The following is a 21,744-nucleotide window of genomic DNA, read 5'->3' as shown; positions in this document are numbered from 1 at the left end:
CCTTCCACCACAAAGCCCTCACCTCCAGGGAGATGTTAGATTCTACGACCATCTCCAAGGAAGAGATGCCTACACCTTCCACCACAAAGCCCTCACCTCCAGGGAGATGTTAGATTCTTCGACCATCTCCAAGGAAGAGATGCCTACACCTTCCACCACAAAGCCCTCACCTACAGGGAGATGTTAGATTCTACGACCATCTCCAAGGAAGAGATGCCCACACCTTCCACCACAAAGCCCTCACCTACAGGGAGATGTTAGATTCTACGACCATCTCCAAGGAAGAGATGCCTACACCTTCCACCACAAAGCCCTCACCTACAGGGAGATGTTAGATTCTTCGACCATCTCCAAGGAAGAGATGCCCACACCTTCCACCACAAAGCCCTCACCTACAGGGAGATGTTAGATTCTTCGACCATCTCCAAGGAAGAGATGCCTACACCTTCCACCACAAAGCCCTCACCTACAGGGAGATGAACCTGGAGACGAGTCCCCTCAGCTAGCTGGTCCTGGGGCTCAGTTCACAAACAGACCCCACAGAGCCCCAGGACAGCAGCACAATTAGAACCAACCAAATCTTGAGAAAACAAAAATATAATTACTTGACACGTTGGAAAGAATTAACAAAAAAACAGAGCAAACTAGAACCAAACCCATATTTATGTTTATTTATTTCCCTTTTTGTACTTCAACTATTTGCATGTCATTACAACACTGAATATATATATATATAATTTGACATTTGAAATGTCACTGTACATAGCCAATAATATGACATTTAAAATGTCTGTTTACCGCTAATTTCCCTTTTGTTTATCGTCCCATTTGCTTTGCCGATGTAAACATGTTTCCCAGAGCAAGAGAAGAGAGAAGAGAGAGAGAGAGAGAGAGAGAGAGAGAGAGAGAGAGAGAGAGAGAGAGAGAGACAGAGAGAGAGACAGAGTGAGAGAGAGAGAGAGAGAGAGACAGAGAGAGAGACTTTAGAGACAGAGACAGAGAGAGAGAGAGAGAGAGAGAGAGAGAGAGAGAGAGAGAGAGAGAGAGAGAGAGAGAGAGAGAGAGAGAGAGAGAGAGACCAATAATACTTTCTTCTGTTCCAGTGTGTTTATGGATCTAGAACGTCTGTCTGTCTGTCTGTGTGTGTTAACCTTTAGCTGCTGTTTTAGTGTTGTAAAAGATTGATTGAATATTTACTGATGAGACTTGACCTTTATGATGCTCAGTGTTCCTGAATGATTTCACTTCCTGTCTGTCTGCCAGTTATACTGTACATAGTATATAGACTACTATCCTATATGAACATATAGATCCTATATAGACTACTATCCTGTATAGACTACTATCCTATATAGACTACTATCCTGTATAGACTACTATCCTGTATAGACTACTATCCTATATAGACTACTATCCTGTATAGACTACTATCCTATAGTAGACTACTATCATATATAGACTACTATCCTATATGACTACTACTGTATGAATAGATCCTATATAGACTACTACTGTATAGACTACTATCCTATATAGACTACTATCCTGTATAGACTACTATCCTATATAGACTACTATCCTATATAGACTACTATCCTATATAGACTACTATCCTATATAGACTACTATCCTGTATAGACTACTATCCTACTATATAGACTACTGTATACATATATAGACTACTATCCTGTATAGACTACTATCCTGTATAGAACATATAGATCCTATATAGACTACTATATAGACTACTATCCTATATAGACTACTATCCTGTATAGACTACTATCCTGTATAGACTACTATCATATATAGACTACTATCCTGTATAGACTACTATCCTATATAGACTACTATCCTATATAGACTACTATCCTGTATGAACATATAGATCCTATATAGACTACTATCCTGTATAGACTACTATCCTATATAGACTACTATCCTGTATAGACTACTATCCTATATAGACTCTATCCTGTATAGACTACTATCATATATAGACTACTATCCTATATAGACTACTATCCTATATAGACTACTATCCTATATAGACTACTATCCTATATACATACTACTATCCTATATAGACTACTATCCTGTATAACATATAGATCCTATATAGACTACTATCCTGTATAGACTACTATCCTATATAGACTACTATCCTATATAGACTATCCTATATAGACTACTATCCTATATAGACTACTATCCTATATAGACTACTATCCTATATAGACTACTATCCTATATAGACTACTATCCTATATAGACTACTATCTATATAGACTACTATATGTATAGACTACTATCCTGTATAGACTACTATCCTATATAGACTACTATCCTATATAGACTACTATCCTATATAGACTACTATCCTGTATAGACTACTATCCTGTATAGACTACTATCCTGTATAGACTACTATCCTATATAGACTACTATCCTATATAGACTACTATCCTATATAGACTACTATCCTATATAGACTACTATCCTATATAGACTACTATCCTATATAGACTACTATCCTGTATAGACTACTACATATAGATCCTATATAGACTACTATCCTGTATAGACTACTATCCTATATAGACTACTATCCTATATAGACTACTATCCTATATAGACTACTATCCTGTATAGACTACTATCCTGTATAGACTACTATCCTATATAGACTACTATCCTGTATAGACTACTATCCTATATAGACTACTATCCTGTATAGACTACTATCATATATAGACTACTATCCTATATAGACTACTATCCTGTATAGACTACTATCCTATATAGACTACTATCCTATATAGACTACTATCCTGTATAGACTACTATCCTATATAGACTACTATCCTGTATAGACTACTATCCTATATAGACTACTATCCTGTATAGACTACTATCATATATAGACTACTATCCTGTATAGACTACTATCCTATATAGACTACTATCCTGTATAGACTACTATCCTGTATAGACTACTATCCTATATAGACTACTATCCTATATAGACTACTATCCTGTATAGACTACTATCCTATATGAACTATCCTATATAGACTACTATCCTGTATAGACTACTATCCTGTATAGACTACTATCCTGTATAGACTACTATCCTATATAGACTACTATCCTATATAGACTACTATCCTATATAGACTACTATCCTGTATAGACTACTATCCTAGACTACTATCCTATAGACTACTATCCTATCCTGTATAGACTACTATCCTGTATAGACTACTATCCTGTATAGACTACTATCCTGTATAGACTACTATCCTATATAGACTACTATCCTGTATATAGACTACTATCCTGTATATACTAGACTACTATCCTGTATAGACTACTATCCTGTATAGACTACTATCCTATATAGACTACTATCCTGTATAGACTACTATCCTGTATAGACTACTATCCTGTATAGACTACTATCCTATATAGACTACTATCCTGTATAGACTACTATCCTATATAGACTACTATCCTATAGACTACTATCCTGTATAGACTACTATCCTGTATAGACTACTATCCTATATAGACTACTATCCTGTATAGACTACTATCCTCCTATATAGACTACTATCCTGTATAGACTACTATCCTGTATAGACTACTATCCTGTATTATCCTATATAGACTACTATCCTGTATAGACTACTATCCTATATAGACTACTATCCTGTATAGACTACTATCCTATATAGACTACTATCCTATATAGACTACTATCCTATATAGACTACTATCCTATATAGACTACTATCCTGTATAGACTACTATCCTGTATAGACTACTATCCTATATAGACTACTATCCTGTATAGACTACTATCCTAGTATAGACTACTATCCTATATAGACTACTATCCTGTATAGACTACTATCCTGTATAGACTACTATCCTGTATAGACTACTATCCTATATAGACTACTATCCTGTATAACTACTATCCTATATAGACTACTATCCTATATAGACTACTATATAGACTACTATCCTATATAGACTACTATCCTGTATGAACATATAGATCCTATATAGACTACTAGACTACTATCCTATATAGACTACTATCCTGTATAGACTACTATCCTATATAGACTACTATCCTATATAGTATAGACTACTATCCTATATATATAGACTACTATCCTGTATAGACTACTATCCTGTATAGACTACTATCCTGTATAGACTACTATCCTGTATAGACTACTATCCTATATAGACTACTATCCTGTATAGACTACTATCCTGTATAGACTACTATCCTGTATAGACATATCCTATATAGACTACTATCCTATATAGACTACTATCCTGTATGAACTATAGATCCTATATAGACTACTATCCTGTATAGACTATCCTGTATGAACATATAGATCCTATATAGACTACTATCCTGTATGAACATATAGATCCTATATAGACTACTATCCTGTATAGACTACTATCCTGTATAGACTACTATCCTGTATAGACTACTATCCTGTATAGACTACTATCCTGTATAGACTACTATCCTGTATAGACTACTATCCTGTATAGACTACTATCCTGTATGAACATATAGATCCTATATAGACTACTATCCTATATGAACATATAGATCCTATATAGACTACTATCCTGTATGAACATATAGATCTTATATAGACTACTATCCTGTATAGACTACTATCCTATATAGACTACTATCCTGTATGAACATATAGATCCTATATAGACTACTATCCTATATAGACTACTATCCTGTATAGACTACTATCCTGTATAGACTACTATCCTATATAGACTACTATCCTATATAGACTACTATCCTATATAGACTACTATCCTGTATAGACTACTATCCTATATAGACTACTATCCTGTATAGACTACTATCCTATATAGACTACTATCCTATATAGACTACTATCCTATATAGACTACTATCCTGTATAGACTACTATCCTGTATAGACTACTATCCTATATAGACTACTATCCTATATAGACTACTATCTATAGACTACTATATGTATAGACTACTATCCTATATAGACTACTATCCTATATAGACTACTATCCTGTATAGACTACTATCCTGTATAGACTACTATCCTATATAGACTACTATCCTGTATAGACTACTATCCTGTATAGACTACTATCCTGTATAGACTACTATCCTATATAGACTACTATCCTATATAGACTACTATCCTGTATAGACTACTATCCTATATAGACTACTATGCTGTATAGACTCCTATATAGACTACTATCCTGTATAGACTACTATCCTGTATAGACTACTATCCTGTATAGACTACTATCCTAGACTATAGACTACTATCCTATATAGACTACTATAATGTATATACTGTATCCTGTATAGACTACTATCCTATATAGACTACTATCCTATATAGACTACTATAATGTATAGACTACTATCCTGTATAGACTACTATCCTGTATAGACTACTATCCTGTATAGACTACTATCCTGTATAGACTATCCTATATAGACTACTATCCTGTATAGACTACTATCCTATATAGACTACTATCCTGTATAGACTACTATATAGACTACTATCCTGTATAGACTACTATCCTGTATAGACTACTATCATGTATAGACTACTATCCTGTATAGACTACTATCCTGTATGAGACATACTATCCTATATAGACTACTATCCTGTATAGACTACTATCCTGTATAGACTACTATCCTATATAGACTACTATCCTGTATAGAACATATAGATCCTATATAGACTACTATCCTGTATAGACTACTATCCTATATAGACTACTATCCTATATAGACTACTATCCTGTATAGACTACTATCCTATATGAACATATAGATCCTATATAGACTACTATCCTATATAGACTACTATCCTGTATAGACTACTATCCTGTATAGACTACTATCCTGTATAGACTACTATCCTGTATAGACTACTATCCTGTATAGACTACTATCCTGTATAGACTACTATCCTATATAGACTACTATCCTGTATAGACTACTATCATATAGACTACTATCCTGTATAGACTACTATCCTATATAGACTACTATCCTGTATAGACTACTATCCTATATAGACTACTATCCTGTATAGACTACTATCCTGTATAGACTACTATCATATAGACTATCCTGTATGAACATATAGATCCTATATAGACTACTATCCTGTATAGACTACTATCCTATATAGACTACTATCCTGTATAGACTACTATCCTGTATAGACTACTATCCTGTATAGACTACTATCCTATATAGACTACTATCCTATAGACTATATCCTATATAGACTACTATCCTGTATAGACTACTATCCTATATAGACTACTATCCTATATAGACTACTATCCTGTATAGACTACTATCCTGTATAGACTACTATCCTATGACTACTATCCTATATAGACTACTATCCTGTATAGACTACTATCCTATATAGACTACTATCCTGTATAGACTACTATCCTATATAGACTACTACTATCCTAGATCCTATATAGACTACTATCCTATATAACATACTATCCTATATAGACTACTATATATAGACTACTATCCTGTATGAACTACTATCCTGTATAGACTACTATCCTGTATAGACTACTATCCTGTATAGACTACTATCCTGTATAGACTACTATCCTATATAGACTACTATAATGTATAGACTATCCTGTATAGACTATCCTGTATAGACTACTATCCTGTATAGACTACTATCCTATATAGACTACTATCCTGTATAAACTACTATCCTATATAGACTACTATCCTGTATAGACTACTATAATGTATAGACTACTATCCTATATAGACTACTATCCTGTATAGACTACTATCCTGTATAGACTACTATCCTGTATAGACTACTATCCTGTATAGACTACTATCCTACATAGACTACTATCCTGTATAGACTACTATCCTATATAGACTACTATCCTAGATCCTATATAGACTACTATCCTGTATAGACTACTATCCTATATAGACTACTACTATCCTATCCTATAGACTACTATCCTGTATAGACTACTATCCTATATAGACTACTATCCTATATAGACTACTATCCTGTATAGACTACTATCCTATATAGACTACTATCCTGTATAGACTACTATCCTATAGACTACTATCCTGTATAGACTACTATCCTGTATAGACTACTATCCTGTATAGACTACTATCCTGTATAGACTACTATCCTGTATAGACTATATAGACTACTATCCTGTATAGACTACTATCCTATATAGACTACTATCCTATATAGACTACTATCCTGTATAGACTACTATCCTATATAGACTACTATCCTGTATAGACTACTATCCTATATAGACTACTATCCTATATATACTATCCTATATAGACTACTATCCTGTATAGACTACTATCCTGTATAGACTACTATCCTGTATAGACTACTATCCTGTATAGACTACTATCCTGTATAGACTACTATCCTGTATAGACTACTATCCTATATAGACTACTATCCTGTATAGACTACTATCCTATATAGACTACTATCCTATATAGACTACTATCCTGTATAGACTACTATCCTGTATAGACTACTATCCTGTATAGACTACTATCCTGTATAGAACTACTATCCTGTATAGACTACTATCCTATATAGACTACTATCCTGTATAGACTACTATCCTATATAGACTACTATCCTATAGACTACTATCCTGTATAGACTACTATCCTGTATAGACTACTATCCTGTATAGACTACTATCCTATATAGACTACTATCCTGTATAGACTACTATCCTATATAGACTACTATCCTATATAGACTACTATCCTGTATAGACTACTATCCTGTATAGACTACTATCCTATATAGACTACTATCCTGTATAGACTACTATCCTGTATAGACTACTATACTGTATAGACTACTATCCTATATAGACTACTATCCTATATAGACTACTATCCTGTATAGACTACTATCCTGTATAGACTACTATCCTATATAGACTACTATCCTGTATAGACTACTATATATAGACTACTATCCTGTATAGACTACTATCCTATATAGACTACTATCCTGTATGAACTATATATCCTGTATAGACTACTATCCTATATAGACTACTATCCTATATAGACTACTATCCTGTATAGACTACTATCCTGTATAGACTACTATCCTATATGAACATATAGATCCTATAGACTACTATCCTGTATGAACATATATCCTATATAGACTACTATCCTGTATAGACTACTATCCTATATAGACTACTATCCTATATAGACTACTATCCTGTATAGACTACTATCATATATAGACTACTATCCTATATAGACTACTATCCTGTATAGACTACTATCCATATATAGACTACTATCCTATATAGACTACTATCCTATATAGACTACTATCCTGTATAGACTACTATCCTATATAGACTACTATCCTGTATAGACTACTATCCTATATAGACTACTATCCTGTATAACATATACTATCCTATATAGACTACTATCCTGTATAGACTACTATCCTATATAGACTACTATCCTGTATAGACTACTATCCTACATAGACTACTATCCTGTATAGACTACTATCCTGTATAGACTACTATCCTATATAGACTACTATCCTGTATAGACTACTATCCTATATAGACTACTATCCTGTATAGACTACTATCCTGTATAGACTACTATCCTGTATAGACTACTATCCTATATAGACTACTATCCTATATAGACTACTATCCTATATAGACTACTATCCTATATAGACTACTATCCTATATGAACATATAGATCCTATATAGACTACTATCCTGTATAGACTACTATCCTATATAGACTACTATCCTGTATAGACTACTATCCTATATAGACTACTATCCTGTATAGACTACTATCCTATATAGACTACTATCCTATATAGACTACTATCCTATATAGACTACTATCCTATAGACTACTATCCTATATAGACTACTATATCCTATATAGACTACTATCCTATATAGACTACTATCCTGTATAGACTACTATCCTATATAGACTACTATCCTATATAGACTACTATCCTATATAGACTACTATCCTATATAGACTACTATCCTATATAGACTACTATCCTGTATAGACTACTATCCTATATAGACTACTATCCTGTATAGACTACTATCATGTATAGACTACTATCCTGTATAGACTACTATCCTGTATAGACTACTATCCTATATAGACTACTATCCTGTATAGACTACTATCCTGTATAGACTACTATCCTAGACTACTATCCTGTATAGACTACTATCCTGTATAGACTACTATCCTATATAGACTACTATCCTATATAGACTACTATCCTATATAGACTACTATCCTATATAGACTACTATCCTGTATAGACTACTACCCTGTATAGACTACTATCCTATATAGACTACTATCCTGTATAGACTAATATCCTATATAGACTACTATCCTGTATAGACTACTATCATATATAGACTACTATCCTGTATAGACTACTATCCTATATAGACTACTATCCTATATAGACTACTATCCTGTATAGACTACTATCCTGTATAGACTACTATCCTATATAGACTACTATCCTATATAGACTACTATCCTGTATAGACTACTATCCTGTATAGACTACTATCCTGTATAGACTACTATCCTATATAGACTACTATCCTATATAGACTACTATCCTATATAGACTACTATCCTATATAGACTACTATCCTGTATAGACTACTATCCTGTATAGACTACTATCCTGTATAGACTACTATCCTGTATAGACTACTATCCTGTATAGACTACTATCCTATATAGACTACTATCCTGTATAGACTACTATCCTGTATAGACTACTATCCTGTATAGACTACTATCCTATATAGACTACTATCCATATAGACTACTATCCTGTATAGACTACTATCCTGTATAGACTACTATCCTATATAGACTACTATCCTATATAGACTACTATCCTGTATAGACTACTATCCTGTATAGACTACTATCCTGTATAGACTACTATCCTATATAGACTACTATCCTGTATAGACTACTATCATATATAGACTACTATCCTGTATAACTACTATCCTATATAGACTACTATCCTGTATGAACATATAGATCCTATATAGACTACTATCCTATATGAACATATAGATCCTATATAGACTACTATCCTATATAGACTACTATCCTGTATAGACTACTATCCTGTATAGACTACTATCCTGACTACTATAGACTACTATCCTATATAGACTACTATCCTGTATAGACTACTATCCTATATAGACTACTATCCTATATAGACTACTATCCTGTATAGACTACTATCCTGTATAGACTACTATCCTGTATAGACTACTATCCTGTATAGACTACTATCCTGTATAGACTACTATCCTATATAGACTACTATCCTGTATAGACTACTATCCTGTATAGACTACTATCCTGTATGAACATATAGATCCTATATAGACTACTATCCTGTATAGACTACTATCCTGTATGAACATATAGATCCTATATAGACTACTATCCTATATAGACTACTATCCTGTATAGACTACTATCCTATATAGACTACTATCCTATATAGACTACTATCCTGTATAGACTACTATCCTATATAGACTACTATCCTGTATAGACTACTATCCTATATAGACTACTATCCTGTATAGACTACTATCCTATATAGACTACTATCCTGTATAGACTACTATCCTGTATAGACTACTATCCTATATAGACTACTATCCTATATAGACTACTATCCTGTATGAACATATAGAACTATATAGACTACTATCCTGTATAGACTACTATCCTATAGACTACTATCCTATATGAACATATAGATCCTATATAGACTACTATCCTGTATAGACTACTATCCTGTATAGACTACTATCCTGTATAGACTACTATGTATAGACTACTATCCTGTATAGACTACTATCCTGTATAGACTACTATCCTGTATAGACTACTATCCTATATAGACTACTATCCTGTATAGAACATACTATCCTATATAGACTACTATCCTATATAGACTACTATCCTGTATAGACTACTATCCTATCCTATCCTGTATAGACTACTATCCTGTATAGACTACTATCCTGTATAGACTATAGATCCTGTATAGACTACTATCCTATATAGACTACTATCCTGTATAGACTACTATCCTATATAGACTACTATCCTATATAGACTACTATCCTATATAGACTACTATCCTATATAGACTACTATCCTGTATAGACTACTATCCTGTATAGACTACTATCCTATATAGACTACTATCCATATAGACTACTATCCTATATAGACTACTATCCTGTATAGACTACTATCCTATATAGACTACTATCCTGTATAGACTACTATCCTATATAGACTACTATCCTATATAGACTACTATCCTGTATAGACTACTATCCTATCCTATATAGACTACTATCCTATATAGACTACTATCCTGTATAGACTACTATCCATATAGACTACTATCCTATATAGACTACTATCCTATATAGACTACTATCCTATATAGACTACTATCCTGTATAGACTACTATCCTATATAGACTACTATCCTGTATAGACTACTATCCTGTATAGACTACTATCCTATATAACATCTATCCTATATAGACTACTATCCTATATGAACATATATCCTATATAGACTACTATCCTGTATAGACTACTATCCTATATAGACTACTATCCTATATGACTATATCCTATATAGACTACTATCCTATATAGACTACTATCCTGTATAGACTACTATCCTATAGACTACTATCCTGTATAGACTACTATCCTATATAGACTACTATCCTGTATGAACTACTATCCTATATAGACTACTATCCTGTATAGACTATCCTATCCTATCCTATATAGACTACTATCCTGTATAGACTACTAGACTACTATCCTGTATATCCTATATAGACTACTATCCTGTATAAACTACTATCCTGTATAGACTACTATCCTGTATAGACTACTATCCTATATAGACTACTATCCTATATAGACTACTATCCTGTATAGACTACTATCCTGTATGACTACTATCCTATATAGACTACTATCCTATATAGACTACTATCCCTATCCTGTATAGACTACTATCCTATATAGACTACTATCCTGTATAGACTACTACATATAGACTACTATCCTGTATAGACTACTATCCTACTATAGACTATATCCTATATAGACTACTATCCTATATAGACTACTATCCTGTATAGACTACTATCCTATATAGACTACTATCCTATATAGACTACTATCCTGTATAGACTACTATATAGACTACTATCCTGTATAGACTACTATCCTATATAGACTACTATCCTATATGAACATATAGATCCTATATAGACTACTATCCTGTATAGACTACTATCCTGTATAGACTACTATCCTGTATAGACTACTATCCTGTATAGACTACTATCCTATATAGACTACTATCCTGTATAGACTACTATCCTATATAGACTACTATCCTGTATAGACTACTATCCTATATAGACTACTATCCTGTATAGACTACTATCCTATATAGACTACTATCCTGTATAGACTACTATCCTATATAGACTACTATCCTATATAGACTACTATCCTATATAGACTACTATCCTGTATAGACTACTATCCTATATAGACTACTATCCTGTATAGACTACTATCCTATATAGACTACTATCCTGTATAGACTACTATCCTATATAGACTACTATCCTATATAGACTACTATCCTGTATAGACTACTATCCTGTATAGACTACTATCCTGTATAGACTACTATCCTGTATAGACTACTATCCTATATAGACTACTATCCTGTATAGACTACTATCCTATATAGACTACTATCCTGTATAGACTACTATCCTGTATAGACTACTATCCTGTATAGACTACTATCCTATATAGACTACTATCCTGTATAGACTACTATCCTATATAGACTACTATCCTGTATAGACTACTATCCTATATAGACTACTATCCTGTATAGACTACTATCCTATATAGACTACTATCCTGTATAGACTACTATCCTATATAGACTACTATCCTGTATAGACTACTATCCTGTATAGACTACTATCCTGTATAGACTACTATCCTATATAGACTACTATCCTATATAGACTACTATCCTATATAGTATAGACTACTATCCTGTATAGACTACTATCCTGTATAGACTACTATCCTGTATAGACTACTATCCTGTATAGACTACTATCCTATAGACTACTATCCTGTATAGACTACTATCCTATATAGACTACTATCCTATATAGACTACTATCCTATATAGACTACTATCCTGTATACTATATAGATCTATATATATAGACTACTATCCTGTATAGACTACTATCCTAGACTACTATCCTGTATAGACTACTATCCTGTATAGACTACTATCCTGTATAGACTACTATCCTGTATAGACTACTATCCTGTATAGACTACTATCCTATATAGACTACTATCCTGTATAGACTACTACTAGACTACTATCCTGTATAGACTACTATCCTGTATAGACTACTATCCTGTATAGACTACTACTATCCTGTATAGACTACTATCCTATATAGACTACTATCCTGTATAGACTACTATCCTGTATAGACTACTATCCTATATAGACTACTATCCTGTATAGACTACTATCCTATATAGACTACTATCCTGTATAGACTACTATCCTATATAGACTACTATCCTGTATAGACTACTATCCTATATAGACTACTATCCTGTATAGACTACTATCCTATAGACTACTATCCTGTATAGACTACTATCCTATATAGACTACTATCCTGTATAGACTACTATCCTATATAGACTACTATAATGTATAGACTACTATCCTGTATAGACTACTATCCTGTATAGACTACTATCCTGTATAGACTACTATCCTGTATAGACTACTATCCTGTATAGACTACTATCCTGTATAGACTACTATCCTGTATAGACTACTATCCTGTATAGACTACTATCCTGTATAGACTACTATCCTATATAGACTACTATCCTATATAGACTACTATCCTATATAGACTACTATCCTATATAGACTACTATAGATACTATCCATATAGACTACTATCCTATATAGACTACTATCCTGTATAGACTACTATCCTGTATAGACTACTATCCTATATAGACTACTATCCTACATAGACTACTATCCTGTATAGACTACTATCCTGTATAGACTACTATCCTGTATAGACTACTATCCTATATAGACTACTATCCTGTATAGACTACTATCCTGTATAGACTACTATCCTGTATAGACTACTATCCTATATAGACTACTATCCTGTATAGACTACTATCCTATATAGACTACTATCCTGTATAGACTACTATCCTATATAGACTACTATCCTGTATAGACTACTATCCTGTATAGATCCTATCCTGTATAGACTACTATCCTATATAGACTACTATCCTATATAGACTACTATCCTGTATAGACTACTATCCTATATAGACTACTATCCTACATAGACTACTATCCTACATAGACTACTATCCTGTATAGACTACTATCCTATATAGACTACTATCCTGTATAGACTACTATCCTGTATAGACTACTATCCTATATAGACTACTATCCTGTATAGACTACTATCCTGTATAGACTACTATCATATATAGACTACTATCCTGTATAGACTATTATCCTATATAGACTACTATCCTATATAGACTACTATCCTGTATAGACTACTATCCTGTATAGACTACTATCCTATATAGACTACTATCCTGTATAGACTACTATCCTATATAGACTACTATCCTGTATAGACTATATATCCTATATAGACTACTATCCTGTATAGACTACTATCCTATATAGACTACTATCCTATATAGACTACTATCCTGTATAGACTACTATCCTATATAGACTGTATAGACTACTATCCTGTATAGACTACTATCCTGTATAGACTACTATCATATATAGACTACTATCCTGTATAGACTACTATCCTATATAGACTACTATCCTGTATAGACTACTATCATATATAGACTACTATCCTGTATAGACTACTATCCTGTATAGACTACTATCCTGTATAGACTACTATCCTGTATAGACTACTATCCTGTATAGACTACTATCCTGTATAGACTACTATCCTGTATAGACTACTATCCTGTATAGACTACTATCCTGTATAGACTACTATCCTGTATAGACTACTATCCTGTATAGACTACTATCCTATATAGACTACTATAATGTATAGACTACTATCCTATATAGACTACTATCCTATATAGACTACTATCCTATATAGACTACTATCCTGTATAGACTACTATCCTATATAGACTACTATCCTATATAGACTACTATCCTATATAGACTACTACCCTGTATAGACTACTATCCTGTATAGACTACTATCCTATATAGACTACTATCCTATATAGACTACTATCCTATATAGACTACTATCCTGTATAGACTACTGTATAGACTACTATCCTGTATAGACTACTATCCTATATAGACTACTATCCTGTATAGACTACTATCCTGTATAGACTACTATCCTATATAGACTACTATCCTGTATAGACTACTATCCTATATAGACTACTATCCTGTATAGACTACTATCCTATATAGACTACTATAATATATAGACTACTACTATCTACTATCCTGTATAGACTACTATCCTATATAGACTACTATCCTGTATAGACTACTATCCTATATAGACTACTATCCTGTATAGACTACTATCCTATATAGACTACTATCCTGTATGAACATATAGTATAGACTACTATCCTGTATAGACTACTACTATATAGACTACCTGTATAGACTACTATCCTATATAGACTACTATCCTGTATAGACTACTATCCTGTATAGACTATAGACTACTATCCTGTATAGACTACTATCCTATATAGACTACTATCCTGTATAGACTACTATCCTGTATAGACTACTATCCTGTATAGACTACTATAATGTATAGACTACTATCCTGTATAGACTACTATCCTGTATAGACTAATATCCTATATAGACTACTATCCTGTATAGACTACTATCCTATATAGACTACTATAATGTATAGACTACTATCCTATATAGACTACTATCCTGTATAGACTACTATCCTGTATAGATCCTATATAGACTACTATCCTATATAGACTACTATCCTGTATAGACTACTATCCTATATAGACTACTATCCTTTTTGAACATATAGATCCTGTATAGACTACTATCCTATATAGACTACTATCCTGTATAGACTACTATCCTGTATAGACTACTATCCTGTATAGACTACTATCCTGTATAGACTACTATCCTGTATAGACTACTATCCTGTATAGACTACTATCCTGTATAGACTACTACCCTATATAGACTACTATCCTGTATATTCTACTATCATATATAGACTACTATCCTGTATAGACTACTATCCTGTATAGACTACTATATAGACTACTATCCTGTATAGACTACTATCCTATATAGACTACTATCCTGTATAGACTACTATCCTATATAGACTACTATCCTGTATAGACTACTATCCTATATAGACTATAATGTATAGACTACTATCCTGTATAGACTACTATCCTGTATAGACTACTATCCTGTATAGACTACTATCCTGTATAGACTACTATCCTATATAGACTACTATCCTGTATAGACTACTATCCTATATAGACTACTATCCTATATAGACTACTATCCTATATGAACATATAGATCCTATATAGACTACTATCCTATATAGACTACTATCCTATATAGACTACTATCCTATATAGACTACTATCCTGTATAGACTACTATCCTATATAGACTACTATCCTGTATAGACTACTATCCTATATAGACTACTATCCTGTATAGACTACTATCCTGTATAGACTACTATCCTATATAGACTACTATCCTGTATAGACTACTATCCTGTATAGACTACTATCCTGTATAGACTACTATCCTGTATAGACTACTATCCTGTATAGACTACTATCCTGTATAGACTACTATCCTGTATAGACTACTATCCTATATAGACTACTATCCTGTATAGACTACTATCCTATATAGACTACTATCCTGTATAGACTACTATCCTGTATAGACTACTATCCTGTATAGACTACTATCCTATATAGACTACTATCCTGTATGAACTACTATCCTGTATAGACTACTATCCTGTATAGACTATAGATCCTATATAGACTACTATCCTATATGACTACTATCCTATATAGACTACTATCCTGTATAGACTACTATCCTATATAGACTACTATCCTGTATAGACTACTATCCTATATAGACTACTATCCTATATAGACTACTATCCTGTATAGACTACTATCCTATATAGACTACTATCCTATATAACATACTATCCTATATAGACTACTATCCTGTATAGACTACTATCCTATATAGACTACTATCCTATATAGACTACTATCCTATATAGACTACTATCCTGTATAGACTACTATCCTATATAGACTACTATCCTGTATAGACTACTATCCTGTATAGACTACTATCCTGTATAGACTACTATCCTATATAGACTACTATCCTATATAGACTACTAGACTACTATCCTATATAGACTACATATATCCTATATAGACTACTATCCTGTATAGACTACTATCCTATATAGACTACTATCCTGTATATCCTATAGACTACTATCCTATATAGACTACTATCCTGTATAGACTACTATCCTATATAGACTACTATCCTGTATAGACTACTATCCTATATAGACTACTATCCTGTATAGACTATATAGACTACTATCCTATATAGACTACTATCCTGTATAGACTACTATCATATATAGACTACTATCCTATATAGACTACTATCCATATAGACTACTATCCTATATAGACTACTATCCTGTATAGACTACTATCCTGTATAGACTACTATCCTATATAGACTACTATCCTATATAGACTACTATCCTATATAGACTACTATCTATATAGACTACTATCCTGTATAGACTACTATCCTGTATAGACTACTATCCTGTATAGACTACTATCCTGTATAGACTACTATCCTGTATAGACTACTACCCTGTATAGACTACTATCCTATATAGACTACTATCCTGTATAGACTACTATCATATATAGACTACTATCCTGTATAGACTACTATCCTATATAGACTACTATCCTGTATAGACTACTATCCTGTATAGACTACTATCCTGTATAGACTAATATCCTATATAGACTACTATCCTGTATAGACTACTATCCTATATAGACTACTATCCTGTATAGACTACTATCCTGTATAGACTACTATCCTATATAGACTACTATCCTGTATAGACTACTATCCTATATAGACTACTATCCTATATAGACTACTATCCTATATAGACTACTATCCTATATAGACTACTATCCTATATAGACTACTATCCTATATAGACTACTATCCTGTATAGACTACTATCCTGTATAGACTACTATCCTGTATAGACTACTATCCTATATAGACTACTATCATATATAGACTACTATCCTGTATAGACTACTATCCTATATAGACTACTATCCTATATAGACTACTATCCTGTATAGACTACTATCCTAGACTACTATCCTATATAGACTACTATCCTATATAGACTACTATCCTGTATAGACTACTATCCTGTATAGACTACTATAGACTACTAATGTATAGACTACTATCCTATATAGACTACTATCCTGTATAGACTACTATCCTATATAGATCCTATATAGACTACTATCCTGTATAGACTACTACTATAGACTACTATAATGTATAGACTACTATCCTGTATAGACTACTACTATATACTACTATCCTATATAGACTACTATCCTATATAGACTACTATCCTGTATAGACTACTATCCTATATAGACTACTATCCTGTATAGACTACTATCCTGTATAGACTACTATCCTGTATAGACTACTATCCTATATAGACTACTATCCTGTATAGACTACTATCATATATAGACTACTATCCTGTATAGACTACTATCCTGTATAGACTACTATCCTGTATAGACTACTACCCTGTATAGACTACTATCCTATATAGACCTCTATCCTGTATAGACTACTATCATATATAGACTACTATCCTATATAGACTACTATCCTATATAGACTACTATCCTGTATAGACTACTATCCTATATAGACTACTATCCTATATAGACTACTATCCTGTATAGACTACTATCCTGTATAGACTACTATCCTATATAGACTACTATCCTGTATAGACTACTATCCTATATAGACTACTATCCTATATAGACTACTATCCTATATAGACTACTATCCTATATAGACTACTATCCTGTATAGACTACTATCCTGTATAGACTACTATCCTATATAGACTACTATCCTATATAGACTACTATCCTATATAGACTACTATCCTGTATAGACTACTATCCTATATAGACTACTATCCTGTATAGACTACTATCCTGTATAGACTACTATCCTATGTAGACTACTATCCTGTATAGACTACTATCCTATATAGACTACTATCCTGTATAGACTACTATCCTATATAGACTACTATCCTGTATAGACTACTATCCTGTATAGACTACTATCCTGTATAGACTACTATCCTGTATAGACTACTATCCTGTATAGACTACTATCCTATATAGACTACTATCCTATATAGACTACTAGATCCTGTATAGACTACTATCCTGTATAGACTACTATCCTATATAGACTACTATCCTGTATAGACTACTATCCTGTATAGACTACTATCCTATATAGACTACTATCCTATAGACTACTATCCTATATAGACTACTATCCTATATATATAGACTACTATCCTATATAGACTACTATCCTGTATAGACTACTATCCTATATAGACTACTATCCTATATAGACTACTATCCTGTATAGACTACTATCCTATATAGACTACTATAATGTATAGACTACTATCCTGTATAGACTACTATCCTGTATAGACTACTATCCTATATAGACTACTATCCTGTATAGACTACTATCCTATATAGACTACTATCCTGTATAGACTACTATCCTATATAGACTACTATCCTGTATAGACTACTATCCTGTATAGACTACTATCCTGTATAGACTACTATCCTATATAGACTACTATCCTATATAGACTACTATCCTGTATAGACTACTATCCTATATAGACTACTATCCTGTATAGACTACTATCCTGTATAGACTACTATCCTGTATAGACTACTATCCTATATAGACTACTATCCTGTATAGACTACTATCCTATATAGACTACTATCCTGTATAGACTACTATCCTATATAGACTACTATCCTGTATAGACTACTATCCTGTATAGACTACTATCCTATATAGACTACTATCCTATATAGACTACTATCCTGTATAGACTACTATCCTATATAGACTACTATCCTGTATAGACTACTATCCTGTATAGACTACTATCCTATATAGACTACTATCCTGTATAGACTACTATCCTGTATAGACTACTATCCTGTATAGACTACTATCCTGTATAGACTACTATCCTGTATAGACTACTATCCTATATAGACTACTATCCTATATAGACTACTATCCTGTATAGACTACTATCCTGTATAGACTACTATCCTATATAGACTACTATCCTATATAGACTACTATCCTATATAGACTACTATCCTGTATAGACTACTATCCTGTATAGACTACTATCCTATATAGACTACTATCCTGTATAGACTACTATCCTACATAGACTACTATCATATATAGACTACTATCCTGTATAGACTACTATCCTGTATAGACTACTATCCTATATAGACTACTATCCTATATAGACTACTATCCTGTATAGACTACTATCCTATATAGACTACTATCCTATATAGACTACTATCCTATATGTATAGACTACTATCCTGTATAGACTACTATCCTGTATAGACTACTATCCTGTATAGACTACTATCCTATAGACTACTATCCTATAGACTACTATCCTATATAGACTACTATCCTATATAGACTACTATCCTGTATAGACTACTATCCTGTATAGACTACTATCCTATAGATCTATCCTATATAGACTACTATCCTATATAGACTACTATCCTATATAGACTACTATCCTGTATAGACTACTATCCTATATAGACTACTATAGACTACTATATAGACTACTATCCTGTATAGACTACTATCCTATATAGACTACTATCCTGTATAGACTACTATCCTGTATAGACTACTATCCTGTATAGACTACTATCCTATATAGACTACTATCCTGTATAGACTACTATCCTATATAGACTACTATCCTGTATAGACTACTATCCTATATAGACTACTATCCTGTATAGACTACTATCCTATATAGACTACTATCCTGTATAGACTACTATCCTATATAG

The sequence above is a fragment of the Oncorhynchus masou genome, unplaced genomic scaffold, assembly GCF_036934945.1.
Source record: "Oncorhynchus masou masou isolate Uvic2021 unplaced genomic scaffold, UVic_Omas_1.1 unplaced_scaffold_1038, whole genome shotgun sequence".
Classification (NCBI taxonomy): Eukaryota; Metazoa; Chordata; class Actinopteri; order Salmoniformes; family Salmonidae; genus Oncorhynchus; species Oncorhynchus masou.
This window is presented reverse-complemented; position numbering follows the sequence as displayed.